Raw genomic sequence first — 8531 nt, 5'->3', positions numbered from 1 at the left:
GTTGCATGGTAGAAATCTTTAATAATCGGCACATGAGAATGAGCGAAGAGTTGGGGATGAACTTCTTTTCTTCCTACCAACACAAAAACAAGGTCCCGTAATTGCCATATTAACAAATTAACAGCAGACATTATGGAATCAGACAGAAGGTTTAAATTGATCCAATGTTAAAACATGATAGTGTAAATTGATAAAATTGAAACACTATAGCCCATTTTAAAAGCTATTCCCAAATCTTAATAGAGAAATGTTAACGGAACTCTCTCAAAAATGGGACTCTTTGTGGATTATTTTCCACTTCATGATTTTGGCACATTATTTATGATTATTTGTTGAGGGAATAATTTAAACTTGAATGACGAAGATGAAGATCATTTTTCTAATTAATCGAACTGAACTTAAATATGCATATCGTTAATAGAGAAATGTTAAGGGGACTCTTTCAAAAGTAGAATTTTTTATGGACTCTTTTTTTACTATGTTTTTCACACAATATTTTATAAGGTAATGCTAAGGAAACTAAATTTGTAAATAAAATTTTGTAAATTAAATGACATAGAATTTGATGATTGGATTATGACGTAAACGTTGATAAACGTACTCATTTCTATTGGTGACATATTATTTCATTTGCATATTTTATCTACAAATTTAATCTTCCTAATATTACCTTTTTATAATGTTAATATGTAAATTAACATAAATTATGAGTGGTAAGAAAATTCATAAAAAAAATCTTTGGAGATCATATCATGGGATGTCGTTTTCAGCGACGACCTCTTAAAGTGGAAAGAGCTGTTGCAGACTTGCAGTGCAAGTAGAAAGTATAGAATACAAGGAACGCAAGTGATTGGTGGGAAGTGGGACGAAATCACACCGCATCAAGATTCAGGCAGCATCTTTCACGTATATGCCTTTTAGTTACTTGTTTATTTATGAAAAAAAATATATTATCTATTTTGCTTGACTTGAGAGTTACACATTCTGCTTTATGGACTGTGGCCCCCACACAGAGACATTGTGTGTTCAGATGAAGTGAATCGAAGTGCAAGTGATGCTGCTGCATATGCTCGTTAAGGTTGCAGACTCCAACTTGGCCTACCCTTCAATATTCAACGCTTCCAACTATATCGTTTGGAGAACGAGAGTTGGCTTTTGGTATTCGGAACAATCAACGTCGCTTGTTGTACAGTGAAATATTATGATATCATCGTCATGTGGTATAACTGATTCACTTGTTACATTTTAACAGACCGTTCAAAAGAATAAAATAGAAATTCGACTCCTCTCTCTCTCTTATCATTATGCACATGCAAAATGGTTATTGAATCAGTCTGAAGCGTAACAATGTGTGTCCTCCAATTCTGTGATTTTTATTCCATAATTTTTTCAAGGATTCGAATCGTTTATATTTAATTCATCCTTTATAGATCATTTTTGTAAAAATTTAGACAACTCTAAAAGCAACAAAGAAGAAAATAAACAAATACGGTTCCATAAAGAAACACTAAAATGATTAATATTTAATTCAACGGTCATATGGTTTTGAATTTGAGTGATGTTTTGTAGAGATGATCGTTGAGAACAGTTCCACTGGGGAACTGATAGGCCAGCACCCAGGCTATCCACTCCAGCCCAACATTTTGACCGACACCCAGCCCAAGCCAGGCAAAAGACAGGCCTAATATCGACAGACCCACATGCTGGGCCATCTGACATCAGCCGGGCCATCAACCTCCCGCATGATCAACGCGTTGCAAAGAGATCTTGGTGCAGAGCTCCTCAAGGCTGAGGTTGATTCCGGGTTCTTGGTGCAGAGCTCCTCCAAATCCGAATGGGGAGGTTGATTCTAGGTTCTTGGTGCAGAGCTCCTCAGGGCTAAGGTTGATTCTGAGCCTACACTTGCAACACGGTGGAGGCACAAAACATGGCGCCTTAGGAGTTTCCAACGACAACCAATGCACAACCGCTAGCAACAACAATGACATGGCTATGAGCCCCCAATTGATCTCAAATTTCGGGTTTCAACATCGAATGAGATTAAAGACGACAGAAGAAGAAGCACCGCGACCACCACCAAGAAAACCAGAACTGGGTACGAGGATGGGGCTTCTCTTCTACAACAGTGATGATGTCCCATCAAAGATTCAATGGCCTTTGTCAATGGAAGTTGATGTTTCTGTAGAGAAACAAAGTGGATGGAATTTGAAATTTGAAACCCAATTGACATATAAACATGTGTATATTAGGGAAGAAAAAGGAGTCGAGAGAGACTATTTTGAGAAAAGTGGGAAGAAGAATTAAAAATTAAATTATTATTTTATAATACAAATTAATAATATTTTAATAAAATTGACTAGGCTATTTAATTTTAGGGGTGGAGATGCATTTGGTCTATTACTGTTCATTGGGGTCTATCACTGTTCACTGACTGGATAAATGCGCCGGGTGCTGGCGCATTTATGTTAGAGGTGGAACTGCTCTAAGAGAAAACTAAAAGATAGACAGTTGGATCGTTGAAATATATTATGAAATTTTTCTAAGAAAGTGTGTTAAAAAATATGTGTCATCTTATCATACTATATATATTAAAATGTTACTCTAAATAAATTATAAACTCGTCCCTACTTATATTATAATTTGAGAGTTGTTAACTAATATCATGTAACCGTACTTCAGTATCATGTATTAACTTTTTGTAACTCACAAGTTTCACCACCAAAATCCAAAAGGGGCATTTAGAATTAGATGCCTCATTGTGCTATTTGTTAGATTAAACATCTATAGCTTTTAGATTTTTTTATTAAACATTTTCCTACATTTTAGGTGCCACATGTATTATAAGTAGCATTTTATTAATTCAAAAGTACACAATTTTCCATTATATATAATGTACCAATTAATTAATAATTATTATATTAATATTTCAAATCTCCTAGAATCTAGTAGACGTATGTTTTAAAAATCTAAGAATTATTCAAATTTGATCTATTTCTACTGCTAACGTGATATATACTTTTGTCATTTCTTCCACGACCATTCAACAATTTTTTCGTGCCATTTCTTTGCTTAGATCAATGTACACTATTCCGTTCTCCCTTGTCATTTATATTTATTTCCTTTGTATTTTCATTTTATGCACCTTTTGATTTGAGTATCCATACCATGGTACATTTGGAAAATAGATTCTAGTGGTAGATGGTATTAGGTGCGTTTCAATTTAGCATTATACGTTTGAGGATCCTTACCATGGTACATTTGGAAAATAGAGTCTAGTGGTAGGTGTTAAAAGGTACGTTTTAATTTAGCATTGGTACATTTCTAGCCGATATGTTGGTACATGTCAATTTGGCATGGGTACATTTTTATCAGTAGCGGTACATTTCAATTTGGCATTGGTTTGTTTTAAGCCAATATTGGTACGTTTCAAATTGGCACATGTACATTTCTATCAGTATCGGTACGTTTCAATTTGGCATTGGTATGTCTCAAGCCAATATTTGTACGTTTCAACATGACATGAGTACAATTCAAATTAGACATATGGATAGACGGAGAAACACACATTAACCATATATGCAATCCTCTTCTTTAATGGAACCTCCTCTTTGTTCTTCATGAATCCGTTTTAAGAGACTCCTTATTTGGGAAAGAAATCAAGATATTTTTTTTTCTTTCCAAAGAATCAAGATGTTTGTAGTGTTCAAATGGTATAGTAATCGTAAAGATCACAACATACAAAGCAAGAGTTCTTCTTTCATCACTAAAATGAAACAATGATGAATTCTTCTCCATCAGAAAATCCTTAATGCTCTAATTGAACCAATATTTTTATGGTTACACCATTCCTTAAAGCAGCATAACCAATTATTAGGTATACTTGTTGAACCATGAATAGTTAATATCCATTTAATAGTTAATATATCCCTTAAAAGGGGCATAAATTCTGGCACGTAAAAAAACCTCCATCGACTAAAAAGATAAAGTGAGAAATCAACATATAATATCGTTCATTTAAAAGAAATAAACTAATGATATGTACATAAAAATTTAAAAAATACTTAAGTGACGATGAGTCCAAGCGTTTTGAACAAATCTTTAAAAGACACAAAAATTTAACCAGAAAAATGTTAAAAAAAAATGGGGCATTCTAATTTCTCCAATCAAATTAAGAAAGGAAAAAGAAAAACCCTGAAGTAAAATGATGATATTTTATACGGTTGGTTCCAAACTTCCAATGCTAAAAGTGCGATGCCCAACAGAAGGATACTGATAACATTGTTTATGCGAGAAACGTGCCCACTTGCTAAAGTCTGCAAACTTGAAAACGCGAGCTTGCAGTTGCATCTTACATTGCATGCACTCTCTCTCTCTCTCTCTCTCTCTCTCTCTCTCTCTGTGTTGTGATCAAAGATCCATGCAAGCATTACTGCTGTTGGTTTTGGCTGCCCGCTGGATTTTGGCTGCGGCTTTGCCTTTTGGCAAATTGGGAAGGATTCAGCGCTATGGCTTTATCCATTTTATTAAAGAGTTGCAACTTGCCATTTGTAGCCGTCCATTTTTGTTCCTTGTTTCAGGGAAACAATATCTTCTTAAATTTTTACTATTTTTTAACTTTTTTATGGACTTGGAAGTTTGGGAATGGCTATTTTTATATATTTAAAAGGTTAAACTGTCAGCAAGTGATCATTTACTATAGTTGTGGAAATGTGTTAAGTATTTACATGACGGTTTAAGTTCAAACTCTGATTATAATAAAAAGTTTTCGAGTGCATTGGGTTTTCCAATATATCACATGAGATACTAATACAGTGTTAGAAGTGATTTAGCATATGATATCATCATCTAGGGTTTTAAGGCTTAAATGTTAACAATAGTGCGTGTTCTAATTTAAGTTAATTTGGTAGACAACATCAAAAATAAATGTCACATACATAATCTCGTCTTCTTCAGAGATATAATTAAGGATGTACCCTTTTCTTCTTTCCCTGTGCAACATAGAGAATTTAGTATTTAATTTACGCAATGTTTTTGGTGCTTTATGATTAGTCTTTTCAATACCCCTCTAATTTGTTTAATGTTCTCCCAAATTAAAGCACATTTGAACCATGCTTTTGTAACTAATCTACCTACTTTATATGATATTCTTCCTTTGAACCAAAGTGTGTGGAGAAGGGTCGATCGACCAGCGATGACTGGTGTGAAAAATAGATGCCAACGAATTGCGTCGGTCCTTAATCCTTCACATCCAACACAGAGCAATGAGATTTCGAATTTTGGAATAATAATGTTGGCCCATATTCCGTGATCTGTTCACACATATTTTGCTTGTTAATTATTATTTTATGCAATGTGTGTTCCTTGCTTATATTCTAGTGAAAATAAATAAATAAATAAGAAATGGCTTTCCAATTTGCGGGTCATTGCTAGGTGCACATGAGACACGCCTTCATCTAGATTTTTTTTTATTTTTGACCTTTTATCTCTTGGTTATCAAGGGAAGGTAAATAACTTATTTGAAACAGATTTATCGTTATCGTGCCGTTTTGATTCAATAATACATTATTAAACTTAAGTTTCTTTTCATGTGATATTTTATTATTGGACTGAGACATCACGTGACAGTAAATTCGTTTCATTTAAATTGTTGTTCTCAGAAGAGGGATTGAAAGCTACATTGCAATTCCACGCCAAATAGGAGTAGGATTAGTTAAATGTGTTTCTTATTCTTCAAGTAACAACAAGGATCCGTACCTTCTCCAACAGCGAGTGGGAGAGGGAGAGGGAGAGAGATGGGAAAGCAATCTATTTCTTAATTAGTGAATTATGCCGGTCTAACAAAAAACAAAAATCTCATGATCACCGATTGTTTAACAAAACAAATCCATATTAAAACAGGATTATCCATGTGTATTATCTATAGTGATTTTATTAATAGATGTTGTGGATGATGGATGTTTAACACCAATAAATTATTTTAATTTGATCTTAATTAGGGTAACCAAGTTTTTAAAGCTTGTGCATGTAATAGTTTGAGATTTGGTAATAATTTTTGCGGATGCATGATCGAGTTTTAACACTAATTAATCTTAATTAAGATATAGCAATCTTTTTGTTCTCTATCATTTACTTCATCTGTCCCCTATCTGGCCATTACTTTCCAATTTTATACAAATCACAATAGAATTTATTAGCATCCCTTTCTTTAAAGAAGATAGCTTTTAATGCATACAATTAAAAGATAACAACACTAGAAAAATTACCCCCAACTTCTTGGAAAATGGTCCGTGTCACCCCGATCTGATGAGCAATCAACCTGCCCAAGTAACAAATCAGAGATCAAATCTTCTGCACCAAAAATAGGTGTGACCTCTCTACAGTTTCAATAAGTATTTGACATACAGAAAGACTACACTTACGTTGGATGCAGAAGATTTGGTCTTTACAAATCTCTGTGCCCTAGCAATTGTATTGGGCTGTAAGTTACTTTCCCCAAGTTTTAGAAGGGTAATGACTTCGGCAAGTAATAGTAGGGTAATGACTTTCACAATCTCATTTAGATCGAGTAAATCAAGAAACAATCCAAGGATATAAAAAAAACAAAACATAAATAGTAGAAAAGAAGAAAACGGGAGTTGTAAAAATCGTTGTCCCGTGACAATTTAGGCGTCCAGGTCGCGTGTGTTGAGTGTGGAAAAAAACCACGTTTGAATACGATTGGAAATAGGAAAGCAGTCGTTGGGCCAAAAATATCCTTGCCTATCACGTGCTTTAAAGATATCAAATCACGACCCTAAATATTTTACCAAAAATAAATAAATAACTTAAGAAGATTCCTAATTCCTTCGGAAATTATGGAAATAGAAGGGCCCCTATAAATACCAGAGGCAGCTGCTGCTTAATTCATAGTTGTTCTTGTTCGGTTCACTCTCTTCATTCTTCTTTTGACAAGCAATCCTTCTCTGATTAAACCCTAGATTTTCACCCATGGAGTGGATTCGCGGTAAAGAAATCGGCCGTGGAAGTTTCGCAACCATCTACGCAGCAAAACCCACCAGCCCATCTTCTCACCTTCCGCCGCTGGTGGCCGTCAAGTCGTCTGTATCCGGATACTCTGATTCGCTCAAGAACGAGAAGAAAGTCCTCGACCAAATCGGCTCCTGCCCACAAATCATCCGATGCTTCGGCGACGACCACACAGTCGAGAACGGCGAGAAGTTCTTCAACTTGGTTCTGGAGTACGCCAGAGGCGGGACTCTGGCGGACGAGCTAAAAAGAAACGGCGGACGCTTGCCGGAATTTGATGTTCGACGCCACGCAAAGTCGGTGCTCAGAGGACTTGAATTCATCCACGCAAAAGGGTTCGTCCACTGTGACTTGAAGCTTCAGAACGTCCTGGTTTTCGGCAACGGTGCGGCGAAAATCGCCGACTTCGGGCTGGCGAAGAAAGCAGGGGAATCGGAAAACAAAGTCGAAGTCAGGGGAACACCGCTGTACATGGCGCCGGAATCCGTTAACGACAACGAATACGAGTCCTGCTCCGACGTCTGGGCTTTCGGGTGTTTGGTGGCCGAGATGACGAGCGGGAAACCGGTGTGGGATAACAACCCCGCCGTGAACATGTTCAAGATTCTGATGAGGATTGGCGGCGACGAGTTGCCGCAAATTCCGGACGAATTGAGTGAAGAAGGTAAAGATTTTGTTTCCAAGTGTTTCGTAAGGGACCCCAGACAGAGATGGACGGCTGAGATGCTTCTAAAGCACCCATTTGTTTCCGGCGACGATCACACTGTTCTATTGGAGGAGAAGGCGGAGCTCGCAGGCTCTCCAAGAGGGCCATTCGATTTTCCGGATTGGGTTTCGATTGCGAGTTCAGAAATTTCTCCACAATTTGGGGATTTCTCCGGAAAGAATTTGGATTCCGAGTTCGATTGGTCGTCGAGAAAGAGTTTCGTCCCGGCGGCGGATCGGTTGCGGCAGCTGGCGGCGGAGGAGACACCGAATTGGTCGTTCTCTGTAGATTGGGTGACAACTATGTAATTCAAGACTTGAGTAAATTTTCTGCGACAGAGTAGGCGACGGAGGTAAAAACACAGAGGAGGAGGAGTTAAAGATTCTGAGATACCGACTATTCGTTGATTCATTTTACCGGCTGTAAATTTAGACTAGGACAGAGACAGATGATTTTAACAGTCTGGTCCTGATTGGCGCCACCAGTGGGTGGCTAAAAGTGTACAGAAATTTTTTTATTGACATGAAATACATTATAGTTGAGACTATATTTTCCTAGAAAATTGCAGATTTTCCACGAAAATTCGTGTTTGGATATGGTGAATCGGTGATTGGTGAGGGACTTGTTCTTCTTGACTTAGAAAATTCAAGAACGAGTAACTCAATTTTGTAAACGCATTCACATCGTGTGCTAATTCCAATTCTGTTAACTAACATGTTGAATTGACCCATTGGGTCAATAGGCAACTTGGAGGAAAACACATCTTTCATCTTGGCAATTTGGTTTTAAAATGTGTTTT

General features: G+C 36.6%; 1 pseudogene across 1 annotated transcript; it reads left to right on the top strand.

Annotated features, from left to right (window-relative positions):
• The first annotated feature begins 6892 nt into the window (after positions 1 to 6892).
• Positions 6893 to 8294, top strand: LOC137747426 (mitogen-activated protein kinase kinase kinase 20 pseudogene; annotated as a pseudogene). Its single transcript, XR_015956422.1, has one exon. The product of XR_015956422.1 is annotated as a mitogen-activated protein kinase kinase kinase 20 pseudogene (transcript).
• The last annotated feature ends 237 nt before the right edge of the window (positions 8295 to 8531 follow it).

This window comes from Pyrus communis, chromosome 2 (assembly GCF_041283825.1).
Source record: "Pyrus communis isolate YQ-2024b chromosome 2, ASM4128382v1, whole genome shotgun sequence".
Taxonomy (NCBI): domain Eukaryota; kingdom Viridiplantae; phylum Streptophyta; class Magnoliopsida; order Rosales; family Rosaceae; genus Pyrus; species Pyrus communis.
This window is presented reverse-complemented; position numbering and strand designations above follow the sequence as displayed.